This window comes from Ambystoma mexicanum, chromosome 3p, assembly GCF_040938575.1.
Source record: "Ambystoma mexicanum isolate Mex_15411 chromosome 3p, UKY_AmexF1_1, whole genome shotgun sequence".
Classification (NCBI taxonomy): Eukaryota; Metazoa; Chordata; class Amphibia; order Caudata; family Ambystomatidae; genus Ambystoma; species Ambystoma mexicanum.
Window position 1 is genome coordinate 1034343662 of NC_090925.1, and position 15291 is coordinate 1034358952.

Here is a 15291-nt window from a genome sequence, read left to right on the forward strand (position 1 = left end):
ATATATGAAATAACTAAAATAATATAAAGGTCAATTGTGCAGAAGGTCAATTAGGACCACTATAATTAGGTGAATTGTGCAAAAGGACAATTGTAAAAGGTCAATCTGGGTAATACCATTTACATTTGCATGTGCCAATTCAAGTCGTATCAACACTGAAGATTCTGCTCTGGGACCATTTCAGTAAGTCTCCCTTACACTCAGCGGTCTTGATCCCTGTGGACTATACCATGACATAGCCTTGATCAGTGGTCGAAGTATGCAGGAGCGGTTGGGAGCGGTGCTCCTCTACTTAAAAAAAAAAGTGTAGGAAGAAGTTGAAACTTGCACTTCAGTGCACTGCACTGTACATTTCCTTAAACAACAAGTTTGTTTGTTTGGGGTTTTGGATTGGACGTGGGACGGGCGCAGATCAGCAGAGAACATAGATACACTTACACTCCTTCTTTTTGTACACTTCCATCACTGGCCTTGTTCCTGACAAAGAGGCATATAGCTAAGTCAACTCTTCTATTCAGTTGTTTATTGGGTTTACTCTAAAGGAATTGTCTCAGTAAGCACACCAGCAGTGCCAGGGTGATCCACATGGCTCCCATATCTTGTATCTCTTCCAACGCTGCCTCCCAAAACTGTTTCAAGCATGTGCATTCCCATACCATATGAGTAAAACCTGGTGCCTCCTTCCATGCACCTCCAGCATTCTGTTGGCCTTTTGAGGTTCATTTTATAAAGACCTATTTGGATCAGGAATGTCCTCTGTAATTAGTTGTATTGTTCTAGGCTTAGCCCTGCATTGCGAAAGACAGCTGTGGTATAGGAGCATATTGCCTCCCATTGTTTGCCCTAGAAGGACCTCCCTATATCCCATTTCCAGTCCACTTCCTATTTTGAGCTCAGGGTTCGCCACTTTACCTAGTAAGAGATTATAAATAGTGGAGATGGGGCGGCGCCCGTCACCCCTCTTTCATTCTTGATCCCTTTTCACCTTCATTCCTTTACTATTTAATGTCCTTTTTTTGTCGCTCCTTCCTGTTCCTTTCCTATTACTCCATTCTTCCCAGCTGGACTTCACATTTTGTTTAGTTTCTTCCCTTTATCTCTACAATTCTGCTGTCCATCTCATGCAGTCTCTTGGTTCTCTGTGACCTCCATTCTGTCTCTTCACTCACTCTTTCTTACAGTTGCTTGGATCATCCACCCTCACATTTCTTACCATCTCTCATGTTCTTTCTCTTTCACTCCCCTTTGGGTCTTTCTTCTCTACCACCCATTCTCTCTCTCTCTCCTTTCACCTCCCTTTGACCTGCTAGATTTGCACTTCATGTTTGTATTTTCTCTGTTCCTCTCCCCTTTTCCAGAGCACTGAGGTTGCCACATGTCGCCCATGAGTAGGCCACCCAGTCGTGGTGTTTTCTTCAAGCAATATAATGGCCCCAGTAGGCAAGGAATAGGCAAGGAATAAAGCCTGGACTGTATGACTGAGTTGTATACCACATGTGCAAACTCTACAGCTCTGCGACTCTCTGGTGTGCTGGTCTCTCACTCCCTCCCTATCTACCCGTTTTTCTATATACCTCATTCTTTCCCTTCTCCTTTAACTCCCCCTCCCCTCATTCAATCTCTTGCTTCCCTCACACTCAGATGCTCTTACTTTGTGCTTGCTCCTACTCATGATATTGCTTATATTATTCTTAATTCCAACCTGTTCAGTTTCACCTCTGTCTCTGCACCCCTCTCAGCCTAGTTCCTTTCCCTTTTTGTCAACCGTCTGCTAATGTAGGTGACAGGTTGCCCTACCCCTGTGGGGTACATTTACCCATCCAGCAGAATCCTCCATCACCAATCTGCACTTCAGCAGTTACCAGCAAAATGGCTGTGCTGGCAATGTTGAGCACTATCGCCTTGCCTTAAAAACTGCGTTTTGCCGTCAACAAAATAATGGCTGCGCTGTCTTTGCCAAGAACATATGCCAGTGTGTTTCCTGATGTGCACCAAAGAAGAGAGTTGAAAAGCAACGCTGTTTGGCTGCTAGCTCCAGAATTTCCCATGAAAAAAGGGAAATATTTTGTATTAAAATTATACAGCCTGATGCCCTTTTTCATCTGTTCAACAATACACAGTCCTGATCCAGTGAGATCCAGCTATGCCCAGCCATAGTCAGGTTGTGCCCCAGCAAAAGATATCATTTCTCACTGAATGAAAGGCTGTGTCAGACAAAATCTGTGAAATCACTAACAACTTTACTCCCAGCCGTACAGGGAAAAGGGCTCACTTGGCAACAAAATATCACAGCTGAACTCTCGAAAGAAGCCCTATTCCTCTGTGCTATGTTAGTGTCAGTGGACCTTTGCCTTGAACTGATTGCTGAGTTTGAGAAATTGACTAGAGCTGCAATTTGACAGCAAAAGGAAAATTAACCATGTGTAAAAAATGGTTGCTTTTTGCAAACAAAGAAAATGCTGTTTAAAAGTGAAATGTGGAGTTAAGGCCCTGTCCTTGCATAGAAATGTGAGTTTTTTTTATTTGAAATCTAATATAATGTTTTATTCCAACAGCCTTGCTTTTTGGCCCAGAAAAAAATAAAACAAATAAATGCATTTGCTGTACTGGGGAACCAGCAATACAGGTTTTCCTGCTTCGCTTCAAAGGACATTTGCGTGCTGGCAACAGGATTTACCTTCCCCCAAAGGGACCAGCCCCTTGAAAACTATGAATGGACCAAGAGGGAGAATCCCACACGCTTGTCAGACTTTGCGTCTCGGCTTGAGCCTGTTACAATAGAGTTCCAGGACACTTAGGTGTGAAATTGCAAATAACACCTCCCCTCAACTTCAACTGGGGGGATTCAAAGCCAACTCCAGAGCAGCCTTGGAAATGATGCCCTTATTTGGGAGACAATGCTGGCCATCTGGCTCAAAAGACTATTTTATTAATAAACTTTAAGACTTTTATCTCTGCAACCGGGCCATGCAGGAATGCATATGTTTAACAATTCAAATGCAATTTTTGTGGCTTTAAATCAAGACGTGGTAGCCTTCACTTGCATGTTGGGGACGGAAATGACGGAGAATTGTATATTCTGAGGAAAGTGTATATGGTGGCATTTTGAAATTCAATACTAACATTCCTTATGATAATATGTACACATGTATAAAGTTATAGAATTTTAGGTAAAACGTTTCTCACTGAAAATGACGAAAAACTATTAGAAGGATGAAACAAAGTCCTGCAAACTTGGGAGTGGGAGTATTCTGCTCGGTGTCCAGTCAACTGGTCAAAAAAAAACTGGTCGACTGCAATTTGGTCGACGCAATTTGGTCGAAAACCAAATGGTCGAATTTTTTTTTTATTTATATATTTATTTTTCGGGTTTTCATTTAGTAAAAAAGGGGTTTTTAGAGAAAAAAAGGGGGTTGGGGGGGGGACCCCCCAAAAAAATGAAAAAAAAGGGTTAAAATAATAAAAAAAAAAATTCGACCATTTGGTTTTCGATCAAATTGGTTCGACCATTTGTCTGGTCGACCAATTTTTTTCGACCAAATGTCTGGCAACCTTCTGCTCTATGTGGGATATGCAATTTGCCTGTATGGTTTGTGAAAGTGCCACAACTGTAAAAAGGTGCACTTAATGTCAGAACTGATTTTGGCAAAAATGACTGGGGGGTGGCTTTTCTACCTCATAAAAACAAGCCCCATAAAACTCAGTCCCCTCCTTCAGTTCAATCTGCCCCTAAGGAGGAGGCAACATAACATAGGCTGACCTATCTGATTCTTAGGGGTAGGTCTAGCTTAGTTCTGCCCAACAATAAATCCTGTGATGTCACCTGCCTTATAAAAGGTAGAGGCTCACAGAGACAAGGACAGACACCTTTCTGATTTTTCCAGAACCTGCGTATCCAGATATTCCACATTCACTCTGCAAGATTCCAGATTCTACTGCCAGGCCAGAGCATAGCTGACCCTATCCAGGAAGAACCACCCTTCAGAACTAAACCCCATAACAAAATCCCACTAAGCTGTGGTACCCTTTTTTAGAGTATCCTGTGACCAGACCGGCTTTTTGCCCCACTACCTGCATGCCACTGTGCCGTGACCGGACCTTTGCCCAGCTGTTTTCTGTTAGGAGAGCCCACCGCTGTGACCAGTGACCAGATATTGCCCTGCTGTCCAGAAACTCGGTTGGCTGTCCCAAAATCCCAAACTCAAGTGCTGATTGTGAGCATTACCCCATCCCATTGCAGCACAGTATACCCCAACTTGATACCTTACCTTTGTTCCACCTTCTAAGTAATCCCATCCATATCCTGATAACTTGTTGAAGATAGTCTGAATCCTCTGTGTCTTCTGGTCCTTGATTTTCTAGTGTTAGTGCAATTCTTCCATTCATTTCTGTCTTGCATAAGTCCTTAGTCATATTCTGAATTATTTAATTAATTCCCACATAGAGCTGAACGCAGGGTGAAAAGGTTAACCATGCAAATTAACCTTGGAGCGTACCGTGTCTTTCTTTAACAATCTAGCCACTAAATCTAGTTTAAGTGAAACGTGACCTTTCCTTTTTTAACCGATTTTCGCTTTTAAATTCCTTTCACCTTAAAAATCTCATGGATTCCCATGGGACTCAATGGGAATGGGGATTTACACCATTCTGCCTCCGGAATTCCCCGGTCACCGGGAATCACAGAGGCGGAATGGTAATACGAGTCCGGCGGTAAACAGGCAGTTTTACCACCTCGGTTACTGCTGGACTCGTAATGAGGCCCTATGTCTCTTATCTAAGTAGTTAAGGATCTTCATAATACTCTCTCTCCTAACCTAAACCAAAGTTGGGTGAATACTGGGGTACCTACCAGAGCAACTTCCGAGCTGAAGTTAAAGAAACATCACATCTTGACATATGGAACTCGACAGTTACCCGGTGCTACAGCTAATATAAGTAAGTTTGTTTCTGCAATCTCCCTACTGTCAAATCTCTGCTTTTTTTACCTAATTAGTTAAGTATCCTCATGATACTTTCTCTTTTGTCTTAGACAAACGTTGGGTGAAAATTGAAGTAATTGCCATAGAAGCATTTGAGCGAGAAGCCAAGGAGACATCAAGTCTTGTCATATTGTTCTTGGATCTATTCCAAGCACCACAAGTACACTAGTCGGTAAGAAGGCACATTCTACTCCTTACCAGATAACACCAGGAGATTTTCCAACACTGACCATACATTTATGTATGTTTTCTAGATACTGGCAGTGCATGAACTTTATGAGACACTTGTCCTGAAGATGAGAAGCCTCCTGGGTACAATACCCTACCATTTCAAACAGGTTTTGAGAGCTATCAAAAGGTTAGCACATAGAAGTCATATGTTTGATCCCAAATCTGTAGTGCTCCATAAACAATGTCCACACCCCAGATAATGTACATAAGTCAAATTGATTTCTTTGAAGACTCATAATTTTAATTAACAGAGCAAATGATTGGTAATCATCTATGAATTCAATGGTTGGTGAATTTATGTTGAGAGAAATGTTTTTTACTAGTATATGCCAGAATTGCAACACTTGTGACACAAGTAGTATGTTGAAACTTTATTTTCTGATGATGACTAAAAGTGTAAAAAATGTGAAATATTCTATTTACAATGTATTATCAAATATGACTTTAATTTCTTTAAATATCTTTTCCATAGAATAGCTACTTCGCACCTGATGAAGAGTCAAATCTTGAAACACGTTGGGCCATTCTCACAATAAATATAAAGATCTTGTGATAACATGTACTTTGTCATTTTGAATTATTTTGTGTTTGTCTACTAAAAGCAAATCTTGAATTACTGTAATTTAATTGAAAAATGGTATACTCTCACTATAGATTTGTCTGACTTTTATTCAGACTTTAGACATTGTAAGAGGACGGGAGCTCCCTAATTGGGAACCCTTCCTGTTTTTCATTTTGTTTTTCAACCTAGATGCCAAGGTTATTTGTTTCTCCCACACACCTCAAATCCTTGTTAAGATTTCATCCCATTACCACAAGTTATTACATCTACTAAGTAGAAACTTAAATTTAATAAGGTGTTCTTCGTGTTTCTGCATTTGTATAGGTGTAGGTCAACCTCACAATTCTTCAATACATGCTCACATGCAATCAAATTGTACATCCCTTTAAATGTGTCAACTTTGTTATCAGTCACCTACCCACTCAGATATTTCAATGATATCTCTGTCAATGCTTTAAATATGTGCCCACTTTTCTTTGTGAGCTCTCTGAAGCTCTTGAGATACTGTTCTGGGATTTTACAGAACTTCCTGAGGAGGACTGCTTTCATGTTCTCATAAACAGGCCTTTCCTCAGGAGTTAGCTGAAGAATTGCATCAGTCCCTGGTGTCAGTAAGCGACTCATCAGGACTGCACCCTACAGTACCTTATCCGCCTCCTGTAGCTGGAAAGCCAGCTTGAGCGCATCATACCAGTCAGAAATATCCCTCCCCACTTCATAAGCTTGCACTAAGTCTTTGGGGATGTGCCGTTAGGGCTTATACCAGGTACTCTGGTTTGAGCCACCCCTGCTGCTTTCGCTAGAGGGGGATATGTTGGCCTCCTTCTTCCCTTAAAGCGCCAGCTTGCACAGCTCAATGGTGACCTTGTCCCCCTGTTTCTGTTCCTCTGGTGCAAGTCTCCTCTCCTTGAGCAGAAGCTTCCTAGCTGCTACTTCATAAACAGCCAGAACAATTACTGGGCCACTAAAAGACTGTGCTGAGGCTTGGGACCTGCAGTATACCACACTAGCCCCTGTCCTCACTTACACTCCAGAGTGCTGAGAAACCACACTTGCCCCCCAGCGGGATGATTGGCGAGAAACAGTGCTCATGCCGTCATCCTTTTCATTTTCCCGTCCCCTTGGGTAGTCTCTCCAACCGCCCTTGCTTCCACCCAAGCTTGGAGACTGGTCAGTAACTCTGAGGTATATTAACCTTAGTGCTGTAGGGAAGTCCCTCTCTTGACATAAGACGTGCAGGACATCCTTGGTCATGCCTTTTAATGTCTCCATGTCAAGATCCATGACTATTACTAATACCTAGCAGCGACTAAACGTTGCCTCCAACAGTTCTTTTATCCTTGCGTGACTAACCTGTGTGCAAGGCTCCAAATGATTCGACCGCTTGCCACCAATGTGACGAATCAACGTCCGTGGCATCAGTGGTCTAGGGATGAATATCGGTTTCTAAACCATCAATCAGCCCCACACCTCTAGTAAACCAGAAGGGATCTGAAATGATTGGAAACACAGGTCAATTATAAACCTCCTTGTCCAATTTTGGTAACGTAGATGGAACAGCAGGCTTATCTGGGCAAGGTTGTGGATAGTTGGTTAGTTGCAAAACAGCGAAAATACATTTATTACCCAATGATAAAAGTGACTGTCCATTCAAGGTTGTATTCAAATATCTATTTTATTAATATTACAACCACCAGTTCTAGTACTCTGCAAAACACAACCCACCATGTAAAGGAACACAGAGGACAGACAGTCACACAAAGGAAAGGCATGCACTCTGGATACTGACAGGAGGGTGGTCAGTAAAGCAATCAGTCTTAACAGTTCAAGGTTATTTGGTTTCAGCACCAAGGGAATAAGAGGTTGTAAATGTCACTAGGGGTCTTCGCAAAGGACCAGGGAGACACAACTACAATGTACCTGGTGCTTCAGATGATCTTGATGCACAACAGCGTTGAGACGGTTACAGGATGCTTTGCAGCTCGTGTGACATAGCTTGAGATGGGCGACAGCTGCGGGTATTATGTGGCAGGCAGTTCGGCAAGCGAGGCTGGACAGATGGCTACAGGCTCAGTGTCAATAATCGCTGTCTCTGTGCTGGTTGGCGGACTGGAACGCTTTATTGACTGCAGAATGACAACAGTCAGGTCATGGTTTGAGGCCTCGACTGCCTCAAAAATGGCCTTAAAAGATTACACTGGTTGATGCTTGTTGTGGTACTCCTAGCTTCTTCGCTGGGAATGTGCCATGCTTGAAGACGGACGGTGAGATGAGGAGAGTGTTTTGCAGGCAACAGCCTTGTCCTTTTGTTCAGAGACTCTCTGGCACTTCCCACTTAGGAAGCTTGCTGTCAGAACCTAGCAGGGCATCCTGTGTGCTGGCAGGGTACCGGTTCTGGAGCTGCTAGAAGGGTCCTTTGAGTTGGTATCTCCCTATGTTCCCTGGGAGATGTTTAGGGGAGGGATCTTGCTTCTTTCTTGGAAATCCTGAACTTCCTTCACGAGCGGAAGTTGTTAGGCAGTCTGTGCCTTCAGCCAGGGACAAAATGAGTCCTTCGTATTACTTTTTTCAATGTCGTCAGATGATCTGCTTAGAGAGGGGCTCAGCCCTCTTTTAAAGCCAAATGGGCCCCAATGATTGGTGCAGGCTAAGCCCACCTTGATGAACCTATCCTGGGTCCCCACCAAAAGTCTTCTGTTATGTGTGAGGTCATAACCAGAGTGCTTTGCAACCGGAAAGGTAAGGGGTGACACCATGTACTACTGAGTTCCACCCATCTGCCTGTCTATTGTGGATCAAAGTGTCTCTCTGTTTAATTGAGCTCTCTGTGCCTCCTGACCAAACGCCAAGTCTCCCTTTAAGTTTGTGGTGAGAGCAGACTTTCGGTCTTATCAAAATACATGCTTCTTCCCTCTGAAAGGGGGTCCCTTTGCAGGGGGTGCCTAGTGTAAACAGTTGTCCCAAACATGCCATTCACTGCCCTTCATACAGAGTGGTGGGAGCTAGCTTCAAGTTGAGGTTGTGGTTTCCTGTTCCCTTTTGGTAGTTCTGTGATCAGGCCTCCTGCAGCCCTGCTTCAATTAACTCTCATCAATATGCACTGCCACAAGCAGACATGTTGACATAGACAGGGCGAATCCATTGAGTCTTTTTTAATTAGGCTGGCTTTGGCAGGAGAAAGGTGTTGCCCTCCTCCTCTTGATTCTTTTCATGTACTCCTGGATGTCATATTCGAACTAAATGTGACAGGGAAGACTGTGCCTGTAGGCTGTGTCCCCCCAGAGTACACTTGACTACGTATTTGTTGTGTGGCGAGCATAGAAAAATGTGTGTGGATTAGCCCCACACGTTTTCCGAGGTTGATCTCCCATCATTCCATTTCTAACAACATTTCAGAAAAGCCCAGGCGAGCGCACACTCCCCATACCGATGGCCGAATTCCTCACACATCATATCTCTCGCTCTTACACCCCTCCCTTTCTCTCCCCTGTCCTTCGCCCCTTTCATGTCTGTGGCTGTCTCTCTTCACCCTTTCCATTTTGTTTCTACCTTCACCTCTGCATGGGCTACTGATGCCTTTGTGCTTTTACTTTTATCCTGCTCTGATTTTTCAACTCCTCCCAACGCCTTTCCAATTTGTTGTTTCTCCATTCAGTTATGTCCCTTTGTTTTACAGCCACAGTTGTCTCAGCATGCCCTTCTTTCAGGGGGCTCTGCTGCCGACTTCAGTGACCGAGAAGTAAACAGGCTGAAACGTTCTTTCAGACTGTGCTTATTTCCATGAATGTGCCCATTCACTGCAAGGCGGCTCAGGCTCAGATGAAATGCATATATGTCTAGCTTTGAAGGTGCTTCATGCTGTGCGACGTGCACCACACCCCAGGGGACGAGTGCCACAGTTTGAAGACCACTGACGAGGTCAATTGATATTGTCTCAGCAGGCCTTTGTCCTGTGCCACTGTGTTTGCTACTGCCATGCTTTCACATTAATTGTGGGGCTGGACGTCACTTCAGAGTGATGCCTATTGCCTCAAAGAGGGAGGGGTTCAGCCCATCCATGCCAATGCCTGGCGCCGCCCATGTTGCCAGGCACAACCGTGGTCAGGGGTGATATGATATTATATGATATAGCATTTATAACGCGCCTATACACAAGTGTTTCAAGGTGCGACGAGGCAGGGAGGGGAACAAAGGGAAGACAGACAGCGATCCTACTAGGCCACGTGTCAATCAGATCGTGCAAGTGAATGGGAAGGGGGAAGGGAAAAGTGTGAGGGGGAAGGAAGAGGGGAAAGTGCAGTACATGGGATAGAAGAATAAATAAGATAAATAAAAAAGCCAACTGGTGGCAAGTGCAAGGTAAGTGCAGGCATAAGTGCTGGTAGGGGGACTGTAGGGATACAGAACCAGTCCCCAGGTGCAAGGGTTGCCAGGGAGGCAGTGCAGGTGCGCAACTGGCGGGGCCTGGGCTTGAGATCAGAAAGGGTGGCCAGGTAGCCAGTACAGTTTCAGCCGGGAATTCCGCAGGGTAGAGGGGGAGAGAAAACAGAAGCAAAGAGGAAGGTTTTGAGGTGCTTCCGAACCAGAGATGGTTTTCCTCGAGTTTCAGGGAGGCAGGAAGGCTGTTCCAGAGCGAGGCCCCTGCTGAACAGAGAACTCTACCACCAACTTGTTGCTTGGAGAAGTGACTCACCCTGAGGGAGTTGGAGGCGGATGAGTCAAGAGCTCGAGAAGGAAGATGTTTAGGAAGAGAGAGTTGAAGCTATTGCGGCCCCAGTCCCCAGAGGCCTTGTGGACAATGCAGAGGATTTTGAACTTAATCCTCGCAGCCACTGGGAGCCATTGCAGAGATTTCAGTCCTGGAGAGATACAAGCCCTGGGCTTGAGGCCAAGGACAAGTCTCGCAGTCCTGTTCTGGATAAGTTGCTGAGGGCGGAGAGAGGAGGCAGGCATATTTAGATAGAGGCTGTTACAATAGTCCAGTTTAGAGAGAACCAGAGCTCTGAAGACAGTGAGCTTCTGGGGGAAGGAGAGGAAAGGAAGAATACCTCTGAGGCAGCTGGTAGTTTGACTTCTTAGAGACGTCAGAGATGTGAGGAGAGAAGGAGAGTGTGAAGTCGAAGATGACCCCAAGGTTTTTAGCCTTGCAGGTGGGAGCAGGAAGAGGGTCAAAAGAGGCCGGCCAGAGAGCTGCAGGGAAGGAGGGAGTGTGTGTGCCGATGAGTAGAATCTCAGTCTTACTGGCATTAAGGCAGAGGTCATTGGCGGCACACCACTCCTGGATGGCAGATAGGCAGTCAGAGATGAGTGAAGGAGAGGAGGAGGCTGAGGGAACTATGAAGATGAAGAGAGGTGGACTGGCCATTAGGGAACTATGAAGATTTTCTTTTGTGTGGCATTTCCAATTTTCCCATAGGAAATGGTTAGGTTTGCTGAACATGTGTAATATGGGGCGACTTTGAACATTATTTCCAAGGCAACTTTTGGTTCCCAGTCCACTGACCATGGTGGTATTAAATGGTCAATTAAATGGCAAGCAACCCCTAATGGCCCAAACTAAAAAGAAAGGAGTTAGTGCCTCAGCCAAGAAGGGGGACCAAGAACCCCACAACTGGAGAATAACTCACCTGTTGGGAATCCAGCAGCGCATCCAAGGTGGTCTTCTACCCAAAGGAAAAGGGAAAGAAGAGCCAAATTAAAACCTTGTGATTACCTAAAACAATGGGGATAATTATAAAAAAATGTATAATGCACCTCCGGAGACCAACTGGGATTCGAATCTGTGCTGCCCAGCATTTTCTTGCTCCTAAGACATTGCACCTGAGATATCTTCCCAGCCACTGTAGTCAAGCATCAAAAACCAGTTTGCATGAACACTTCAAGATAAAGAGACATCTCAAAGAAAGCAAGGGGGCCACTGCTGGGCGAAGTTCAAAGGCCGCAGGGTTCACAATATTTACAAACTGTGGAGTGAATACAACTACTACAGTTCATCGGACAGGGATTGCTATCGGTCGTTGCTTGACAAGACTGAGTTGGTGTGGATCTCTCCTACTCACACAGGTACAGGTTAATGCTGGGAAGGGCAGACCGAGGAGGGGTTAAGGGGGTAAGGGAGTGTTTGTCATTTGTATACACAGATCCCCCCAGAGAAGGAGCACGGAAGAACTCATTCCCCACACCGTACACCGGAGACACCAAGAGAGAAGCCTCACCTCACAACCCCCATTGGACACTGCCTTAGCAGTTAACCAGGGGATCCAGTGATGGTGGCTGGTAGCATGCAAGCATCAGGACACCAGACACAAGCTCTGCAATGCTCCTGGAAGCCGTAATCCAGGTAGGAAGTTACACTACACACCTTGTCCCATCACTACCACCCACAAAACTCTACACTTGCAGCTATCATCTTCCTTTTTGTCTTCACATAACATGCATCACACAAATCAAGCACTAATCCTTTACATGTCCTAATACCTACCAGCAACGCCTACCACCTCATCACGCCCCTTAGAGCAACTGGCACACAAGCGATGGGTCCAGTTTGCTAACCACTAACACCCAGAAAAACCTTGATCACACAAACACACAGGACAAACTAATCTGCACGCAGGCAACAGTAATACCGGGCCTGCCTCTTACAGCCAATCAAATAGCAAACTTTGATCTTCTTTGTATGCTCTCACTAACCGACCCCCCAACTCTGCCCTTTTTCTTGCATGACGCAAACCTCAAGGAGGCCATGCAAATAGAAAATGCTGCTTTATAGTATGACCCAGTAAACTAACAATATAACATATCATAACCAAATAAAAGAAAACACCAGAGACTTGGAATGAGTTTGTGAGAGTGGTTATCGGAGGCTGGGCAGGGGGTGTCATGTCACCAAGCCACCCACATTCTCTTCTTTGAGGTTATGTGCAAAGGTGTTCTCCTCTCCCGTCCACTACTCAGGACTCTGATGCTATGGGATGTCTTTACATTTCACTTCTGCCACGGAAAGATCAGACGTGGTCCAGCCACCTGCTTACACTCCCTGCAATCTCTCCATCTACCCCTGGTTAATGCAGTAGCAGCCAGTGCCTCTAGTCAGGGACGTCATTTCACCAAAATTCCAGGGGTAGCGGAAGTGACATCACATGACCCTTGATTTATGATGACATCACAGGTAATGATGTAATTTGACCCCACCCGAAATGACATCACGGGAAGCGATGGAACAAGACTGTTTACCCCTTGACAAAACGGAAAGTGGCATCACATAGCATTGTTTCTAAGTACTCTATGAAAAATATGGTTACAATATCACTTTAACATGATAAACATTTCATACAAGAATGGATCACCATATGTATTGGCAGAAAAAAACATGCTATAAATGCAACTTGTGAAAAGCAAAAGACATAGGGCCTCATTCCGAGTTTGGAGGTATGTAACGTCCCTTACCGGCATGGCGCAAATAGCGTATCCATGCTGGCACCAGTCAGCTAATAGAGGACTATTACAACTTTGTGGGCACAAGCTTTATGCCATACCGGTAAGGTATCTAGCATCATGCCGCAAAAGGCTCCCAAAAAGCCCTTACCAGCATCAAGCATAGCACAGATAACACTATGACATTGTCCAATGCGTCATTAGCGGTGACCGTAAATAGCAGTGACTGTAATTAGCGGTCACTGCTATTTACGGTCACCGCTAATAAGCGGAACCGGAAGTAGCGTCATCGCAAAGGAACGGGAAGGAGCACAGCGGCCATCTTTAAAAACACAATCCATTGCCACCCTCAGCACACAGGACCTCTGGGACACTGTTGATCGTTAGAAAACATACTCCTTCAAGACCACAATGCCTAAGGCCCTGAAGAAGGGAGCTGCCTGGCTGAGAAAGGAACAATTTAATAAGGATGAGCTCCAGATGCTTGTGGACACACTGCACAAGCATGCAGCCACAGTCTTCTCCAGCAACATGAGGAGAGAGGCAGTGTTACGGAAAAAAGAGATCTGGGCACTTGTTGCCCAGAAGGTTAGTGTTGTGGGCAACACACCACGCACAATGAAAGACTGCCGTAAGCGATGGGACGACCTGCGCCTATGGGTGCGCAACATCCTATCCGTCAATCACAGCCAGGCCATGGGAACAGGAGGAGGTCCCAGTTCCCCCATAAAGCTCACCCTGTGGGAGGACATATGCGCAAGCGTGATTGGGACAGAATCCATCAAAGGTGTAGGGGAGATGGAGTGTGGCGCCACAACATCGGGCGATGGAGGTGAGTGTCCAAAGTAAACACTGCTATGCCAAATCTGATGAAAGTCAACCCCAATGTCAGTCTGAAGAGTCACGCCATGGTCACCCCCACACACACACTCCCCGTAAAGTAGGCCGAACCATCACAGGCACATGCTGATGCCTGGTGCAAGGCAATATCTTACATGACACATACCACACAAAGTAGGAAATTCCACGAGGCACAGAGCGTGCAAGAGCAAAAATAGTATGCATGTCAGACAGCACTGTTTTTGGCCAACATGAGTGACGCCGACATATGCTGCATTTACCACCCATGTATCAAATGACGTACCTTTCCAAACACAAATGCCTATTACCCCCAATTGTTTGATGTGCATTTGTCTAAATGCATGTATGTTGCCTCTCAAAACATCACTCATGCCGCCCCTCTCTTCCATCCCCACAGGCACTGACCGTGACAGCCATGGGCAGGACACAACCCCTACACAGGCCACACCCCGGAAGAGGCCCCGGGAGGACAGCAACCGGCCGTCAACCTCCAGGGGACAAGCCAGGGGGCACCGTGTACCAGCATCCAAGCCACTGCAGGTACACATTGCACCTGTGCCACCAAGCCCCGTGGAGGGCACAGCACTACCACCACCTCCACCCACTAGTCAGCCCGATAACACATGTGAGACACCACATTCGGAGGAGTCAAGTGTGGCTGGGGAGGTGGCAGCAACGGCACCCCTGACTGTGGATGACACCACGGAGGACATCTGGGGCACCATGGAGGATGATCTAATGGATGTGGTCCATACACCAACTCAACTTGCATCCACCCAAGTATCATCGTTCGATACCGGGAATGCCACCACCCCAGAGAAGCCCGGCCATGACCACACAGAGGGACATCTCAGTCCAGTTTTCAGTTTTGGGGAGGCTGAGCAGGCTGGGCATGACAGCCAGGTGCCCAATACATTTACAGGTGCATCCGCATGGCCGCAGCTGGCTGACCTGCTCACTGCACTCGTTCGTAAGTTTGAACAGGACAACCGTCAGGCTAGGGAGGAGTGGCGTACGGAGTTAGCTGCACTAGGCCGGTCCATTACAGACAACACTGCCTCCATGGTGAGATCTTTCTCGGACAACACCAGCTGCCTCTGCGAGGAGGTCTCGGCCCTCCGGCAGGTGTTAGGGTGCATCGCGGATGCAATGGAGGCAGGGCATCCCGCCACACAACCTCAGCAGGCGGCCACACTGTCGTCCTGCAGTTCCACACAAACGAGC

General features: G+C 46.0%; 1 protein-coding gene across 1 annotated transcript in view; it reads left to right on the forward strand.

Annotated features, from left to right (window-relative positions):
* The window catches only part of LOC138581209 (uncharacterized), a 79316-nt gene extending 75913 nt beyond the window's left edge, over positions 1-3403 (forward strand). The window contains exon 3 of the mRNA XM_069652386.1: positions 2556-3403. The gene's annotated coding sequence lies outside the window, so the exon portion shown is untranslated. The remainder of the gene's footprint in view (positions 1-2555) is intronic.
* The last annotated feature ends 11888 nt before the right edge of the window (positions 3404-15291 follow it).